The following is a 16,115-nucleotide window of genomic DNA, read 5'->3' on the forward strand; positions in this document are numbered from 1 at the left end:
TTTATTTTATTATTTTTATAAATTTCTTACTTTTATTTTATTATTGCTTGAAAATAAATGTTACTATCATTATTGTTATTTCCTCTAAAATTTTTTATCATTTAGGTCATATTTAGAAAAAAATTTCATACAAAAATTTATTAAAAAAATAATCATTTGTGATTTTTATGAATTTTAGCTTTGAAACAATTTTTATTTATTTTCAAAAATTTATCATCTTTGATATAATTTTTATTTTTTTCAAAATTTTAATACATTTTCTTTTTGGCTCTAAAATTAATATCAATTATCATTATTGATTTTTTTTCCCCAAATTTTCCATAATTTGGGTAAAATTTAAAAAAAGTTTCATATAGAATTTTCTTAAAGAATTCACCACCCGTGATTATTAAAAATTCCATCATCCGAAGATTTTTTATTTATTTTCAAAATTTTATCACCTTTTTCAAATTAAAAAAAAATTATTTTTAACTAATTAAAAACTATCCTAATTTAAAATTTAAATAAATAGCAAATTAAAAAACACAAAAATAATTAAATAAAAATAAAGTAAAATAAAACAAACAAATAAAGTAAAATAACTAAAAACAAAAATGATGAATAAGGATAAAATGGAATTTAATAATATTGAAAAGGAGTCATATTGAGAATCTTTAGGATATACTTTTAATCTAGCTTAGTATAGATTTACATTAAGTGTTTTTTGGACTACAAAATGAACAAGAGAAGATGTAAAATAAAAGAAATAGAATTTATATCGATTTTGAACATATATTTTGAATCTGAAACAATTTTTAAAATTTTTAATTTATCCTCAATTATTATCTATTCAAGTTACCTGAAAAGTACAATACTCACCTAAATCCTTTTAAACCTGTAATCCTAATAAATTTAATTAGCATGTATGTTACCTTAACTAATATTCAGTTGGCTTTTTTATTCTTTCCTTTTCGATATTGATTTCGTTGATATCCACAAGGATTAAGAAAATATCAAGAAGTAAACTTATCCAAATCATATTTGAAAAAAAAAAAAAAATCTGTTGAAGAAGAAGAATAGGTCAAATTAATGTCCAATTAACATGATTTCATTTTCTTCTTGTCAACCGAAATTGTTAAAAAAAAAAAAAAAAGCTTAGAGAAACCAAAATATCTCATTGTTTGGAAAGATATTATCCAAATATTAGAAAGAGGAAGCTCCATTTTACAATCACAAAAATTATTGTTTGCACTTTGCACTTTAATTTTTTTTTTAACTTTTCCTAACAAAAAGTTAAAGAAATGCTCTTAATTTAAAAAAAGAAAAGAAAAGAAGAAAAGAAGAATTTTTATACCATCCGCAACATATGCATTTAATAATTTAATCACATGAAACGTGCAAAACATTTTTGCTTTTAAATCACTTTATATATATACTGTCGTGCATCTCCCACCGTTGTGAATATACAAAAAAAAAATTTAGTGTTGGGCCAATGTCATAAACTTAGAGGAGACCAACTTTGAACCATATCCTAAAACATTGTTTTCACTAATATTTAATGTAAATAAGGGCTAATGTCATAAATAATTTTTAAATTATATAAAATATTTATCATAGTATTTAAATTTAAATAATTTTTAATAAGGTATTTGAATTATAAATTTATTAATTAATATAGTACTTGAAGAATTGTCAGTTCGTTACGTGTCATAATTTGAAGATAGTTACATTAAATGTAAGTACCACATTAATTAAATAAATTCATAATTTGTGTATTATATTAAAAATTTTTAAAGTTTAGGTAAAATATTAAAAAATTTTAAAATTTAAATATCACATTAAATATTTTACTATAATTTAAAAAATATTCATAATATTAATCTATAAATAAATAACATATATTAATTTCACAACTAAAACCTAATGTTTATAATTATAAATATATCCAGAATCCTACAATTACTTTGATCTAGTTTGATTAATATAATATCAAATTATGTGTGGAGGCAAAATATTAACATATCATATATATATATATATATTGTGTGTATGTGTATGTAGAATATACCAAAATCACCAAAAACATAAGCATCATAATATTAATAAGAATTAGCTTATTGATCTGTAGATCATTTTATATGATATTAAAATTAACACTTAAATTTATGAGTTCAAATGAGATTTTACTTATAATTTTTTTAACCAAAAATCTAGGTAAAGATAAGGATAAAACATTTAAGTATAGATTAAGAATTAAAAATCAATAACAAAAAAAAAACTAAATTTATTTATTTAATTACTTTAAGATGGGTAAGTGAAAATGAGATTAACATCATCATCTCATCATTTATTTGATAAAATCCAGAAAAAAGAAATCAAATAATGTTGACGGAAAAGATTAATTAATGAGGGATTGATTTAATTTAATTGAGATTTGTTTAGAAGGTTACTTGAGATTGAGGATTACGTCTTTACCCCAAGCCAAGATTATAGGTCACTTTCTTTCTTTTTGTTTTTCTTTTCCCATGGATGAGGTCGGCATGCACGTGGGAGGACTCTACGGATAAGGTCAAACGTAGGGGAGTGGAGCCCAAAAGACACGTGTTACGGCATCGCATCAAGAAGGAGTCAAAATCCAGATGTGTGCAAAAAAGAACAGACGTGTAAAGCTTTGAGACCGTGAGTTTTTTCTTTTTTTTTTGGTCTTGAAACTTTTTGAAAAATACAGTAAGGTAACAATCGTTTTGGACACGCGCCCTGATTGTTTTAGTTCTTAAAAACGTTAATTAGCGTTTAGTGATAACAGTTTAAGGTAATATTTAAAGAAAAATTTTTATAATTAAAATATTATTATTTTTATTGAATTATATGAAATTAATTTTTTAAAAAGTATTTTAATCAATCTCAATCCATGCATATGCACTCAACCGAACCATAAAGTAACAATTATTGACAGGCGTTAAAACTTAAAATTAAAATTGGTCAGGGGTGATCGGTTGTTTACATACCATTTTCCAATTAATTAATTAATTAATTTTTTTTTTAATTTTGATTTCTTTAGTGGACTCCAATTTCTTGTTAGGAACAATTTTGGGGTTGGAAAATTTGCAATGACATGATCATTTGAATGATGAAAAACTTTTTATTTTTGGGGTCCCACCTGATGGATACATATATCTTTCAAATTTTAAGCATGTTAAGAATGCAAGAGAATCTTCCTTCATAATGAGCATGAAAAGATTATTTAATAAGAAAATTGCACGCACATTTCTCATTTGATTTTTTACACAAACAATCATGACAGATGTGATTATTTTTAGGTACTTCTAAGTTTTATTCAATTCTTACTTATACTCTATATATATATATATTTATATTTTACAATTTATTTGCTTAAAAAGTTGTTATACATTAAGAATTAAATGGTAGAGTATTCTCAAAACTCCACAAGCAATTTTATATATCCATGCCAGGGTCCATCTAATTTAAATAAAAAGCACTACTATACTCTTCGTCTTATTTTACTTGTCCCCATTTGATTTTCATAAACTTAAAAAAAAAAAACTTGATCTTTGTGTTTTTTTTATTAACATTTTAATTTTAATTATAAATTTGAAGTACCAACATTTTTATCAAAAAGTAACAATTATAAAAAATAATTACAAAATATAAAAAATAATAAGATATGGCGTTCAAAAAGAGAATTGAAATATCCAAATAAAAAAGATAAATAAAAAACACGGGACCGAAGAAGTAGTTGATAAATTCAATTTAATCATATAAACTCTCTTGTAGCCACCACTAATGAATAATCTGAAGTCTATCTACTCATTTTTTTTGTCCTCTTTGACTTTAGTTCAGGAAAAAAGTTTTAATTTTAGCTTATTTAATATTAAATTGTTAATTTTTTTTTTTATAAATTGATAGTCCATGATTTTTAAAGTAAAAAAAATTCAGAAATATGAAAATAAATTTGAAATATAAAAATATTAAAAACAAATTTGAAATATGAAAAAAGTAAAAATATTAAGTGTAAAAAAAGGAAAAACACACAATTTTGAATTTAAATATTAAAGTAAAAAAAAGAAAGATATAGATAAACAAAATGAAACGAAAAGAATAATATTCTTATAAATTAAAAGTAAATAAAATAAAAATCATATTTAATTAAAACTTGATAAATGGTTAAAATGAAATACTAATTTAAATGTAATTACTTTATATTTAATTATTATAACTTGAGAGATTGAGAGATTTATGGAATAGAAAAATGAGAATTCTATTGTACAACCTAAGTCCAATGGGCTTTTATATGTTAAACAAAAAAAAAAAAAATTCCATACCCTAATGATCTACATATTTATCAATAAAAAATACTAAACAAAAACAATTTTCTCATAAAGAAACTGATATATTTAATTATTACAACACATTTTGCTTTCATATCCAAATTCATATTTTTATTTCTACTTTCCAAAGAAGAAATGTGAAAGAGTATCAATCAACCCAATTCAATGTAGCTGAATATCAATCAACCCAATTCAATGTAACTGAAACTTATCTTTAATTGTTTGTATGTATTTATGTGTACACGTGAATGTGTATCTTTTTCCTATAAATAAAATTTTGATTAAAGTTTATTGTTTTTTTGTCTTAAATTGTTGGATTTTATTGATTTTCATGAAATTAATAAATTTAATTTTAATGTATTTAATATTAAAATTTAAATTTTTTTATATAAATAACATTTCTTACTTTTTAATGTTAAAAAATAAAAAATTATAAAAATAATTTTAAATATTTAAAAAATAAAAAATTTAAATATTTAAAAAAAGATACAATTTTAAAATATCTTTAAAAAATGAAAAAAAAGGGGATGGAAGCAATATAAGATTTTTTTTTTTAGATGAATGATTTATTTTATTATATTTACGAATAGGTAATTTTTGGGGTATATTATATGTGTAATTTGCAAAGGGAACTAAATTACATGTCAAAAAAATAAAATCTAAATTAATTATGATTAAAACTAACAAAATTTCTATTAATTAGAAGTTTTCTTAAAAGAAAGAAGAATCATGTGATTTTTGGGATCCATCGAGCATCATACACCTATCAGGTTAGCGGACAAGATTCCGGGAAGTTCTGGGGAGAAGTCAGAAACCTAAAGAAAACAGGAATCAGAAAGGCAGTAATTGGCTGGGGCCAAAGCTACGATTGGAGTGACTGAGGCTGACAGCAATCAAACTGATAGTTATTTCTACAAAGAACTGTGAATATTCAGTGGTGCCTGCAGAGAACCAATGGAACCAAAGAAAACTAAAAGGATAAGGGTTAATATATTAAATTATCTCTAGACGATAATAAAATATTTAATATAATTGTTAAAATTTTTAAAAGATATTTTAATTATAAATATATTAATTGTTGTATTATTTTAAAAGTTGTTTATTTTTATGTGTTATGATTTGAAATAAATCATATTAATAATAAATAGTACATTAATTAATAAGTATATAGTTTAAATATTATATTTAAAATTTTTAAAATTTAAATATAATATTAAATATTGTACAATAATTTATTATCATTTAGGACATTAACCCAAAAAAATAATGATGAGAGGGTCAAGTTTCTATTCATTTCAAAATGGATCGAACTGACAAAAGCCAAACCTTTTGATTGATTTTTTGTTAGGTAAGAATGAAAAGAAATGGTGAGGACATTGGGCTAATACCTGCCGGCCCTGTTAGTCAAAAATGGTCACATCCTTTCCAAAATTAGTGGGGTTAAATTAGGGCTTGCTGCTCAATTGACAGGGTCAAATTTATGTTAGAACTTAGTTATCTGTCCTATCCGTCTTGTTTCAAGGTGTGAGTGGTTAAACTGCAGGCGTACCTTTTTTTTTTTTTTGGTACATTGAATAAATTTTGATAATGAAATCGTCCTAACTGATTTGTGGTGGATGACTTCAAAATGATATCAACGTAATTAGAACTTGCAAATTGCCAATTGACACAAGGGCAGATTTTAGAGCTTAAAACAATTAATTTATATAAATAATTTTAAGAAGTAATTTTAATAAATTTATATTTTAAAATTTTTTATTCTCAAATTCCTAGAGACCCTAAGTCTTGACATGCCTAACATATCCTCTTCTATACACTTTATATATATATTTATATATAAACACAGTGTTAAAATATAATACATAAAAAAGAACTGGTATTAAAATAGTTGAAACTCATTTTTCATAACCCAGCCGGTTCGCTCAGTGGTAAGCGTCTTCATTCCACTCTTTAAAGCAGGGGCGTAGCTAGGGCCAGGTGCGATCATGGCCTTCGTAAAATTTCAACACGTTTATATCTATAATAATCTCTTCCACGAAATTTATTATTTAATCCTTTTTCTCTCATTGAATTTACTATATAACCCTCTCTTATCTTCTCATTGTACATGACCGCCATGACCTCTAGTGAGGTCGGCATATACACGTCGTGAAGTAGTCCTCGCCCACGATAAATCCTTAAGCTATGGCTATGATGTACGTATGGTGGGAGTGATTGTGTGTGGTGAAAAAGGCGAGCACTACCATATCAAGGTGTCTCTCTTTTTTTACCCAAAAAATTCTTTCTTTATAATGCCCTAAGAAGCTAGAGTATACTAAAGTGTATCAAAATGGGAAATCGAAGCCTTTATCTATAGAGTCGAATTAAACTAAATGGATTAAAATTTTTAAAAGATTTTTCAAGGTTTTATTCGATCAATTAATTTAATATTATTTAAGTCACTCTAATTTAAATTTATTATTAAAATATTAAACTATTTTTTATATTAATATTTTTACATTTTTTTAAAAATATATTTTAAATTAGAATTAACTAAAAAACAATTATTTAATAACAAAATTTTAGTAATGATTGAGCTGGAGCTGAGTTCGATAAATTCTTGTCCAAACTTAGCCTAAACATACCTAGTGAGTCACTTGACTCGTTGGATAAGTCTAGTAGGATAATAAAATAATGTTTTGTACAAGACAAGAACTTAGAAAAGAACTAGTTAAATTCTGATAAATGTAATATGTTCCTAATAAGAAGGGTTAATGAGAATTTCAGAATTGAAATTAAGTTGATAAAAAATTAATAGAAAACTAACAATAGTTGCCAAGAAATTCGCATAACACACGCATAAAATCTAATCTCTATTCCTGTCTCTCCTCTACATGAAGATGAAGTTATTAAATATTGCCGCCAAACTTTTAAGTTAATGTTTTGAGTCAACTTGATCTTTCTAACTGTGTACCACACGTCTCAATCGCTTACTTGACATAGTCAAAATACAAAGGGAAAAATTTAAGGGTGTCAAGGTTTTAGTTGGTACGTCTCTTTTGGTGCCACTTAATTCGATATCATATGTGGCTAAAACATCCTTTAGTTGTTATGGGAAAGATATATAATTCAACTCCGGTTTCACGAAAGATATATAAGCAATATTATCAGTATTTGAACTTACATTTAAATCAATTAATATATATATAATTATTTAAAAAAATATTTAATAAATTTAAAATTTAAATCTCAAATATATATTTTTTAAATTATAACTTTTTACCAAAAAAAAAAAAAATACCAACAACCTTTTGATCATATATATATATATATATATATATATAAATGGTCGGGTTTGTATTCCTTATCTATTATTCCTCATCTATTAGACTAAGAAACCTACAAGAAAAACAAAAAAGGCAGATAATTTAGTAACACGATTTTCTTTTATATTAATTAATTGGTGCGGGCACAATGAATTTAATATTTTAGTAACACAATTTGCTGTAACAGCTTATATAAAATTGTAAATTATGAATTTTTATGGCATGAAAGATATCATATTCCGCTAATAAATTGGTTCAAACTAATTAAAGTTTATTGTCATACTGTGCAAGTTCATAAACCTGATTATATAGGATATAAAATTTTAAAAATTAAAAACATAGAGTCATTACTAATATTTTTTATTAAGTGTAATTAGCCACTTAAAAAAATTATCTTTTTAATAAAATTAAATTTGAATTAAAGATTTATCAAAAAAATATTTTAGTTTTTGAAAATAGAATTGGATTCGAGAATATTGTTGCATTTGAGGAAGAATTAACACCTTATAGTGCCCGTTTAAAAACGGTATAAATTAATCATACATTATCTTTTGGTGTTAGATAAAAATGCTCTCAATTTGAAATTTGAAGATAATTCTCTTCACTTTTATGAAACAAAATCAATTTAATTTGATAAAAAGAAACCTTATTTAAGAATATTGTAAAAATTTTTAGGTTAAAGAGTTACTTTAAAATTTTTCAACTTCTAGGTAAAATTTAAAAATAATTCTTTTCACTTAATGTCGTTTTTTTAAAATAAAAATAACATTATTTATAGATGATAATTGTTGGTGACTCTCTAACCTTTAGACAAAGTACCAAAAATTATCTTAGAATGTTATTTTAGTTTTATTTCAAAATTCATATTTTTTTAATAACATTTTCTATGAAAAACATTTTTATGCAAAAAATCAATGATGCTACAATTAACAAATAAATAGTAATAAGTAAAAGACATAAACATGTGAAATGAGTGCAAACAACAATCTAAAAATAAATATGCAAATGGTTATTATGTATGATAATGAGATACGATTTTGAAATCGTGTCTTTAAATATAAAGAGACCACTCGGATTCTCCTACCTTTAAGTAGAGTTTAGCTATGAATATTTATATTTAAAATCTTGTTTTTATTTCTTTCATTTTGTTTAATCTTATTATTATTTTTGTTGAGGAATCATATGAAAAACTTATTGAAATAAAATTTCTTAAATGCTCCATTCTATAGGCGACATTCAATAACAAATTATTTCATATGAGATTTTTATATAAATAATTTGAATTTCAAGATGGCTTTGGATGTTGACATGAGTTCAAAGTTTTTTTTTGGGTTTAACTTGTTTAAGGGTTTGGATAATTTGAGGTTTGGGCTTGGATTTATGACTTGGATAATATTTAGGGTTAGGGGCTAGGTTTAGGGTTTGGTTTAGGTTAGGTTTAATATTTAAGGTAAGTTTAGGGTTTCGACTAGGGTTAGAGGGTTGACTTTAGGGTTTAGGGTCTAACTTTAAGGTTTATGGTTTGATTTTGGGTATAAGGTTAGGTTTTGGGGTTTAGGGTTTGACTTTGGAGTTTGGGGGTTGATTTGGGGTTTAGGGTTAAGGTAAGGTTTTAGGGTTTGGATTAAGGCTAGATTTGGTCGGTTTAGGTTAGGGTTTGGTTTTTGGGTTTAATTTCGGAGTTTAGGGTTTACCGTGATTTTTGTGAACCTCTCAAAAAATTTTCAACATCTAAGCACACTTTCAAAGTAAGTTACAAAAATATGGTTTTGTAATTTATTTAGGGCTTGATGATTATGCAAATGCTACATAAATAATGCACATGACAATTAACTAAAATGCAAATGATGCATGAAACTAGACTACTATGCAATTATATGACCAATGTAATTTCACAAACACTTGAAAAATATAATAAAATATCACATTTCTATTTCATCAAACACTTGGAAAACATATTAAAAAAAACTATTTTTATTTGCAAGAACATTTATCAAAACATATAGCAAACTACCAAAATAACTAGTTGAAGAAAACCATTTTTTAAAATCACAAAACATGTAGCAAACAAATCACAAAGTAAGGAAACACATATCATAAGGTTGCATCACCAAAAACTCATTAAAACACATAATGACAGCCAACAAGCCATCAAAGGAATGAAAAAAACTACATAAAGGAAGATGAAAAATGTATGAAAAGTAAGAAAGTTACTTAAAAAGCTTACTTCCATTAGAGAGGTTTTTTTCAAGAGACATTTTTTTTTTTATGGTGGATTTTTGGTTGCTGGAAAAAAAACTCCCTACAGCCCTATATTTATTTATTTAAAGAGTCAAAGCCCCTCTCACAACTATTAGATTAAAATGCATCTAAAAGTACTAATTCTTTTGTATGTTTCTTTAAACTTGGTGCCCAAAGCTTGCAATATAGTACATAAGATCATTGTATATTGAAATATAATGGCTCTAAAAAATTATAGCATACAACTTGGCTGCTAGTTTAGCTGTCCCAATGAGAAAAGATAATTTTACCCTTATTAGTGTTTTTTAAGTTTTTCCATGATTTTCCTAAAATCCTATGATTCAATATTTATTTCCATAATTTTAATGCACTAAAATTAATAAAATAATATTTAATTATAATTTGGAGGCTTTCGTGAAAAATTGACTCCAAAAGGCTAAATTACAAAAATACTTCTAAAATGTATTTTTGTAATTTCATCTCTTTTGAGGTGAAATAAGAAGTTTTAATGCATCAAAACTCATAAAATAATGTTTAAATATGATCTGAAATTTTTTACGAAAAACAGAGTTAAAAAAATGTTAAATTATGAAAATGCCTATAAAGGATGAAAAGTTAAATTATGAAATAAGGATTTTTAATGCATCACAACTCACAAAATAATGTTTAAATATGATTTGAAATTTTTTTATGAAAAGCTGAGTTAAAAAAGTTAAATTATGAAAATGCCCTTAAAGGGTATTTTGTAATTTCATCTCTTTTGAGTTTTGTGATAATTTCTAAAAGTTCAAATCATAATTTTATTAATTCTAAGCCTTAATAGTCCTATTCAATTGTGACTTCTAAGGGTTTACCTGAGTTTGACTAAATTTGACCACGTTTGACCATGGGAGATTTTGGTCATTTTAACTTAAAATTTAATTTTTTCAAGGCTTTCCTTTCTAAACATAAGGACTTGAAAAAATTTGATCAATTCTAAATAATCTTGACAAACTTTAACTCGAGGCCTTATTAAGAGTATTTTGGTGAGTTTACCCTTTTTTGCTTAAAACTCAAAATTTATTTTAGTCTTCAATAATTCAATGTCTTGGTTTGATTATTACAAAATGCCACGAATTTGACTATGTTTTGACTAAAATTAATTAATTTCGAATAAATTTGACTAAATTGACTTTACGTTGACTTTTGACTTTTTCTCTTGATTTTATTATTTTTATTATTTTTCTTGTATCTCCCTAAATATCAACCTATTCAAAAATCTATCAATGTTCGTAAATCATAAAGAAATCTTGGACATGAGTTGGGTCTCAATTTTAAAAACATTACTACTGACTAGAATGTGCTTGGACAAAATTAAATAACTACACTTATAATAATATGCTCGATATCTACACTTAAAATAATATGCTCGATGCCATCAAAATTTATTTTATAAAATATATAATTATAGGGGCATATTACCTACAATCATTGTAATAAATAAATTAATTACAATTTAGAATTCTGTGAGGTCTAAAAAAATTTTATATGAACCCATACTTATTAATAGTGAATCTTTACATAATTTTTTTTTATTATGATTGGACAATTATAATTAAAATTATAGTAAAAAAATAGATGAAATGTTCTCTATAGTTTTGCTTCAATAAGCCTTAAATCTTACATCTACCTCTATTTTTAAAAAGTTTAATTATTACTTCTACTTGGGATGATAACATTTTAATTTTTTTTAATATAATATGATTCTTCAAAACAAATAATGTAATTTTGATGGTTGATTTTTTATACTTGATTTTAATAATTTACTAGTGTGGGAAGCTTGGCTTCGTCCGATTTGTTAGGAAATTTTTTAGTATTTTATTTAATTGATATTTGATTGAGTTTAAACTTAGAGTGAAATATGCAATTAACATAAAGTAATTAGTAAAGTAATCTGAGCAGCCTCTACATTTACGTGTATACTATCTTTGTTTATGCGTATATATTTTCATTCATGTAAATGCATACATGTAGGGGGAGAGAAAAAGGTTGAAGATCTATAGTCATTCTGTTATGTTGCAATGAAATTTCTTTAGAAGAAACACTGACATGCCTAAATCATTCATGAGATCTGCAACTAAATGTCATATTTTAGCATTGCTATCAAGATTCCCTAAAGAAAAGCATTAAAGTGTCACATTCTAAATGTGAGCTTGAAAAGACAATTTTGGTAAAGAAGAAAAATAAAATCAAGGAAATAAGCAAACTTAATAAAATGTGAATAATATGTCTTCAAGCATTCCTATTAGATCTGTCAAGAACCACTACAAGAATTACAATAATCAAAACTTATTATTAGAACGCCTAAAACTCATTTAAGCTTATGTAGGATTCCATAAAAGTCAAAACTAACACAAATCAAGTATAATAATAGGGGAAAGATTGATATAGAAATGTATATAGAAAGCCAAATCTACATAAAAATTTGCATCAATAATAGTCATTGATTTCTCACTAACTCCAATCGCATTCAAAAGAGCCTGAGAAAGAAGTTAAAGTAAAAAAAAAATAAATACAGAAATGATCAACATAGAGTCTATACTCTATAAACAATTCAAAAGAAGTCCAATATTAATTGAATTTGACCTTTACTTGGTTAGAAAGTATTGTTTTTAAGTATGTTGAAAGTCCCTACAAATGTAATGTAAACCAAAATGATTGAAACTTTAATCAATAAGGATTACTAAGTTAAGTAGTGCCTAACTACCCATCAATTTTTTTTTTTTTTTTACCTACAAAGAATCTCATACTTGAAAAAGGATATAATTTGCAGTCATATTGCTTAGGAAACCCTGCATTCAAGTTGACATTAAGACTTCAAATGAAATCAAACAAAAACAATCATAGTACTTGAAATTAATAACTTTTTTTTTATGTTTGGGTATCTAAAAAAGAACAGCTAAATACTTAATTAGGGATTTAACCTTTGAGTAATTTTCAATTAAGGAGCAAATGTCTTATTTGATACAATTTAAAACTAAATGTTTATGAACTTGCTCAAATTAGGATATTTTAACATGAGTGAATAACATGTGCAGTTAAATTGATTAATGGTGATAGATGGCAATTATATATGTCAATGTGGCTACCAACATACATGCATAAGTGTAATTTAAGATAATTTATATTATTTTTATAAAAACTTCCTATTTCTTCCTTATTTTCTTTATAGAGTTTCTTCTTTCTATTTTCTCTCCGACATTTAGGGTTAGCAAATTTTGGATTTGGAAAAAAACTAACAAATCATTTCCTAAACTTGAATGCATTCTAAGTCTCAAATATGAGTTCATCAACTTGGAGTTAAGATCATGACTCAACGATCATCTATCATTAGCAAAGCTATACTAAGAGATTTTTTAGTGTCAAAGGCTTTAACCACCAAAATGAAATTTGGGTTCATTCCAGTTACCATTGATTTTGTTGTGAAAGTAAAATTGAAGATCGACGATTGTCTCTCAAGCTTTGTGGGTCAACTTTCTACAAACTTTTAACTCATGGAATCACTATAACTAAAGAGATGACCACTCTGTTTTTTTACGTTCTCTATTTGATAGAGATTTATATCTAGCAAATATTTGAGGTAAATATCTAAAAAAAAAAGAATTAGTTAGGAAAATTTTACTTTGAACAATTTGACAAGAAAGCATTAGAAAGAGAAATCCCTAATTTTTCCTAAAATTATATGAAGCAGTTAATTGATTTTTGGGTTTAATTCTTTGGCTAAGTATTATGGGAAAGTGAACAGGAGAATTTTTTTTCAAAGTCAAAATTTTTCTACATAAAAACCTTAGATTTTTTTTTTCAAAAGCTAATTAGTTAATTGGGGCAATTATCTACAACAAAAGCACAAACATCACTCCCATATATGTTCAAATTTCGTATTTAATAGTATTTAGAGGAATTAGATTTGAAAAACAAGAGAAAGTTGGTGTGAGAGAAAAGTGGGAAGAAAATGAAAGTAAAAACCATTTAGGGCACTTGAATAGTTAATTCACAAAATAAAAAAAAAAAAACTATATTAGCTTGAGATTAAGCCTTTGAAACTACATTACTGTATGTGTTTTTCACCTAAAAGTTTTTATCTAAAAAGATCCTAAATTGTTTCAAGTTGATAACATTTAATCCTTATTTGTATAAAATTAAACGTTTAGTCTTGAATTTTTAGTTTTTTTAATTATACCAAATGATGAAAATAAATAGAAAGAAAAAAGCTTGCCTCGAGGACAAATGCATGAAAGAATCATCTCCAAACATGGTTGAAATGATTAAATGATTTATTTCAACCAAATAAACCCCCCCAAAAAAGAAAACTTGGTAAAAAAAGAGAGAAAATTAATGAAAAGTGCTAAAAGGTGAAAAAAAGACCTCTAGAGTTGTAGAGAATGAAAAAAGGTGATAGTAACAGTTTTGAAAAGCTTGGTAAAAGAAAACCTGTTCCATTCTTTGATTATGAGTTGCTCGTCTGTCTTTTTTTAGGATTCCATTGACCATGCCTAACTCTTTTAGTTTATTTTATGTGTTTTTTTTTCCATAACTAAAACTAACAATTAAACTTTAAAAACAAATCAATACATAAACAATAAAAAAAAAACCAAACCTAAAACCAACAAAATTATTTCATACTACATTTCTAATCAACCAATACATATAAACAAAAAATTCAAGAAACAACACACATTTGAAAAGAAAAAAAAAATACAAAAGTCAAAAGTTCAACTTAAAATTTACCTCAAACTCAAATAACCAAATATATTCATCTATATCTGCAAAAAAAAAAAAAATAATAATAAAAGGATCTCATAATTAAAAATAATGAAAAAAATCAAATAACAAATTCACTGCATAATAAAAAATCATCAAAATAAACAAAACTAACATGCAATCCAATCAAAAATATAATAGAGACAAATATCACAATATTACCAAAAACACTAAAACAAAACAAAAAACCAAACTAAATACTTGAATCAAATAGAAGTTTAAATATAAGAGAAGATTTTGATACCTTAGCCATCCCTGTAGTTCAATATAAAAGCTTTTGCAAGAAAAAAAAATTACAACCTCTAACACAACTAGAGAAGATGGCTTGTCCAAAGAGATGAATGAAATCAATTTTTTGAAAATAGTTCACGTACAATCTTGAACAACTCCTTACATAAAATGATTGCTTATAAGAGATTTTATAGGTTTGAGACTTATGTTAATGATTTTAAGTATATTTCAACTTTTATAAGATTAGTTTGGCATAATGGAATTGCAAAATGTCAAATTTAAAAAGTTATACTTGAGAAAATGTAAAAAGTATAATGGATATGAATTTGCACAAAAAATATATAAATGTAGTCACTTTTACCATGAAGAATCATCTTGTCAACCAAAGAACAATAGAAAGCATCAAAATTAACATCTAAAATTCTCACCCTTTGGGAAATGTAATTGAACTCTCATATCACTATGCCAACGTAAAAACAATAGAAAGCATCAAAAGTAACATTTAAAAATTTCACCTTTTGGGAAAATGTAACTAAACTCACATATAAACCATAAGGCATGTGTGTTTTCACCCCATTCTTGAATACTTCACCATACATCTTGGTTGAAAGACATAATCTTCCTAAATTCAAGATGAAATGGAATTTTAGTCTTAAACATCTAAAATAAAAAAAAAAGGGAAAGCATAAAAAACTCGTCATTTAATAGGTAGCCAACATAAAGATTATGCTAAAACACCTACAATAGTTGTCAGAAGTGTGGACTTCCTAGATTTTGCAGGACCCATGATCATTGTCATCATGCCAATTAATGCATAACCATTTGAACTCTTCACAATCTTATCAGAATATTTTCTTTTCCCCTTTATAGTAATAATTAAATATTTCTATACAACTGATGCACCAGCAATTTTTCTTGCAACAGTTGCACCCTTTAGCAATAGTGCTGATGGCAAGAACCCATTATTAAGCTTAGAAAGAGATGGGGAAACTAGCGTGGTTATAGCATTGATAGAGTCTACTCCTTCTTCTTCTTTGACATCAGCATCTGTATCCTCACATTTAGGTGAATCTTTAAATGAGATAGGTTTTTTGAGAGTACCAAGTTTTTACAAATAGAAAAAGTTACTTGAAGACACCTTACATATAGGACTACGAGATGAAAGGGACAAAGACTTATAATTATTTGATTGGGCTTATATTTCTTCCAT

The 16,115-nt window shown here is 25.3% G+C and overlaps 1 pseudogene; it reads right to left on the reverse strand.

Annotated features, from left to right (window-relative positions):
* Nucleotides 1-5,083: 5,083 nt before the first annotated feature.
* On the reverse strand, nucleotides 5,084-16,115 carry LOC149519611 (ABC transporter G family member 3 pseudogene; annotated as a pseudogene).

This window comes from Durio zibethinus, chromosome 3 (assembly GCF_047325235.1).
Source record: "Durio zibethinus cultivar Kanyao isolate XHJ-2024 chromosome 3, ASM4732523v1, whole genome shotgun sequence".
Taxonomy (NCBI): domain Eukaryota; kingdom Viridiplantae; phylum Streptophyta; class Magnoliopsida; order Malvales; family Malvaceae; genus Durio; species Durio zibethinus.